Source organism: Ursus arctos, unplaced genomic scaffold (assembly GCF_023065955.2).
Source record: "Ursus arctos isolate Adak ecotype North America unplaced genomic scaffold, UrsArc2.0 scaffold_1, whole genome shotgun sequence".
NCBI lineage: Eukaryota > Metazoa > Chordata > Mammalia > Carnivora > Ursidae > Ursus > Ursus arctos.
In genome coordinates, this window is record NW_026622763.1 from 96962605 (window position 1) to 96966569 (window position 3965).

Here is a 3965-nt window from a genome sequence, read left to right on the forward strand (position 1 = left end):
TTGTGTTCAATTTAAAATAATAAGTATCACATGTATCCCCAGGGTATTTTTTTTATTGTATCTTTAACCTCAATGGCAATTGGAGATTAAGCTGTTAAGAATTTTAAGTCCATTTGGTCACTCAGGGAATAAAGTGTGAGAGAGCTCAATTGTTCTTTTCTCAAAAAACAATCAAGGGTGGCTGCTTCCATGCCTAGCACAGCCATGGCTTGTGGGCCCAAGAAACATCTGAAATGTGTGGCAGTTCCAAAGCACTAGGTGCTGGATAAAATGACCAGCGTGTTTTCTCCTCATCCATCTGCCAGTTCCCCTCAGTTGAAAGAATGTCTCCCTCTCATCATTCTCCTAAGGAACAGACTCAAGTACGCCCTGACAGATGAAGTAACAACGATCTGTGTGCAACAGTTCATTAAGATTGATGGTAAGGTCTGAACTGATATAACCTACCCTGCCAGTTTTATGGATGCCATCAGGATTGACAAGACTGCGGAAAATTTTCATCTGATCTATGACACCAAGTGTTACTTTGTTGTTCATCATATTATACCTGAGAAGGCTAAGTACAAGTTGTGCAAGGTGAGAAAGTCCGTTGTGGGCACAAAAGGAGTCCCTCATCTGGTGATTGATTCACTACTCAGATTGATTTTGAGACTGGCTAAAGGACCAATTTCATCAAGTTTGACATTGGGAACCTGTGTCTGGTGACTGGAGGTGCCAACCTGGGAAGAACTTGTATGATCACCGACAGAGAGACATTCTGATCTCTGGATGTGTTTCATGGGAAAGATGCCGATGCCCTCCAACATTTTCATTATTGGTGAATGAATGTAACAAATCATGGATTTCTTTTCCCCAAGGAAAATATATCCGTCTCACCATTATTAAAGAGAGAGACAAGAGTGAGTGAAATGATTGGAAAGTTCTTTGTTTTTAATTAAAGGTAATATAGCATATTTTTAAAGTATGTCCAGTTGGTATAACATCTGGCCGTTGTTCCAAGTGATTCTTTTATCAGCCCCAGTGACCTAATTGCCAATGAAAAGATCACATAGCCAATGACTTATTGGCCATCCCTTGCTGTCTGCCTGCCATCCATCTAGTGAATTTAACTTTTTCTGGTGGCAAAGTTCATTCTAAATTTCATTGAGCTTTCTGATCTTTAAAGTTCACAAGGAAATCTTGTTCAACCTTTTTTTTTTTAAGATTTTATTTATTTATTTGACAGAGACAGCCAGCGAGAGAGGGAACACAAGCAGGGGGAGTGGGAGAGGAAGAAGCAGGCTCCTAGCGGAGGAGCCTGATGTGGGGCTCGATCCCAGAATGCTGGGATCACGCCCTGAGCTGAAGGCAGACGCTTAACGACTGCGCCACCCAGGCGCCCCCGATCTTGTTCAATCTTATTCAGAATATCAATATTCTGAGCTAAGGGAGGCCAGAAAGGCACATTTTTATGAGGTCTTGGGGGCAGATTCTAAGGAGATTTTTGTTAGTGTAAAACCTCTGGGCCTTGTATTCTAATTTTAACATTAATATAGATTTTTGTATTCATCCCTATAAAATGTCCATGTTTGGTTTTTATTGTTATTGTTCTTTCTATTTCTACATGACTTTGGACAATGTTTCTGCACTAGAACATGTGTATTACTTACCATACGGCATTGAAAAGTCCTAGCACATTACCATGTTCTCCTGAGGGTCCTGATGACATGTTTGCGAAGCAAGCCCCAATGTTGTCACTGATGATAACCTTTAAGCTTCCACCTTTTGGGATACATCATTACCATTAACTCTTTGCCATTATCAGTTGTGGAACTATCATATTTGAGCCATATTTTCAGCACATCTACATACTTCATTCTGATATATAGATCAGATCTTACCTAAAGATCACTAGAGATCGTCTACCTGTTGAAATCAAATGAAATACATGAGTTTGTTCATTTAGTAAAGAATTAAGGAGTGCCTATTGGGGAAGGCTGTAATTAGAAGTGAAGAACCCGTCTGGATTTGACATGAGCTCAAGAATGAGATCTGTGCTAATCCGTAATTTAACAATGCTACAGGCTCTATCTCGCATTTCCATATCATCTCCACAGAGCTAGCCAGTGTCAATACGTGCTACTTTTGATTTACACATGCCGTCGTCCCTGTCATTGGTATAGAGGACCATTCTGATCCGTGATCCTTATCCACTGCTCTATTGAGAAAAGACCTACGTAGTTTTGGGACCCCTGCACCTAGATGTCAAAATCTAGTTATGATATGAAGATATCTCAAAAAGACAAATAAAGGACAAAACTCCTTGTCCCTGGGGATGTGGGCTGATACTAGGAAGGCACCAAAACATGTTGGGTTGGAGAATTTGATTTCTTTATATGAAAGCTGCTGTTGCTACTTCCCTCTTCCTCTTCCACCTCATCCTTCACCTCTCCCTCCTTCTTTTCCTGTATCTCTTCTCCTTTCCTTTTTCCTTCTCCACCTTTTTCTTCTAAGTAACTATCAAAGGCTACTTCTAGAACCTAACTCCCATGAAGCCCAGCTTGGCAAAATAAAAACAAATAGACAAAACTAACTTTGTTATAGCCAGAGTGAACTCTGTTAACAACTTAACCTAACCCGGCATCCTAAGGATCAACAGTTATTGAAAAAAAGTGGTGTTGGAATCTGCTAATATTTATTTTGTTACATAAAGGTGATCTTTTCATTTCTGTATTTCCAGTCCCAAACTTACGTATGTGTACTTCATACATGACGTGCTCAAACTGAGTTTGCACTGGACTTTTCCCACAATCACTGCTGGCTCCCTAAGTTTCTTTTCTTACCTTTGTCAATGATAACATCATCTCTACCATCTTTACTTACACCTTTGCAGCTGCCTAGATGCTTCCGTCCTCTCATCCTCCTGCTACATCTAAACAGCTCTGAATTTTCTACTTCTCTCCCCTCAATCTCTATCCGGTTGTGTTCTTTATCCATTCCTCATATACCCCCTTCCTTCTCTAATAATCCTTTGGCTCCAGCCATTACCATGTCTAGACAAGAGTATAGACGTAGATCACAAAGTGGTTTTCTTGGTCTTAAGCTTCATACCTCTCCAAATCGTTTTCCATTCTGCTCCTAGAGCAGAACTTCTGAGGTACATATGATCATGATAATTTCTACTAAAATTATCACAATCCCCCATCTCTTACAAAATGAAGTCCTTGCTTTTTATGATGCAAAGTTCAATTTTCTGTCCATCTCCAAAGCCTCATTTGGAGATTCCTTTTCAATACCCTGATCCCAAGCCATACTCAGCCACTTTTAGTTCTAAAAATATGGACACATTGAGGTTAAAATGCCCATGAGAAGTGTAACCTGGAACTATGTAGCTCAGAGCTCTTCTTTGTGCAACCATGCATCATGCAAATTAAGAATCCAATACCATAACCACTGATCATCTTGCACACTTTCTTGCCTGGGGACTGGCTGTTATTTAGGTGTGCCCCTAGAATATTCTTCTTTGGCCATTGGGCAGATACCTACTTACCCTTCAGCATCCATCAGGTGTCACGTCCGAGCTCATGAAGGATATGATTTTTTTTCCTTTCACCATAACTTACACCTATTTCTATTAAAAAGTCTCCTCCCACATGCTTGCATCGGGATACTTTATACATTAGTCACCTATACAACGTAGTGAGTCAATGGAGGACTGAAATCTTATCTTTTTTTTTTATAGATTTTATTTATATAGTTGAGAGAGAGAAAGTACCAGCAGAGGGGGTAGGGGCAGACGGAGAAGAAGAAGCAGATTCCCCGCTGAGCAGGGAGCCCAAAGCAGGACTCAGTCTCACGACCTTGAGATCATGACCTGAGCCTAAGGCAGGCAATTAACCAACTGAGCCACCCAGGTGCCCTCTGATATCTTATCTTATTCATCTGTATTTACTGAACAAATACCAGTTTCTACAAAATAAAATATG

At 40.4% G+C, this 3965-nt stretch overlaps 1 pseudogene; it reads left to right on the plus strand.

The window, feature by feature from the left end:
• Positions 1-204: 204 nt before the first annotated feature.
• Positions 205-784, plus strand: LOC113247985 (40S ribosomal protein S4, X isoform-like; annotated as a pseudogene).
• The last annotated feature ends 3181 nt before the right edge of the window (positions 785-3965 follow it).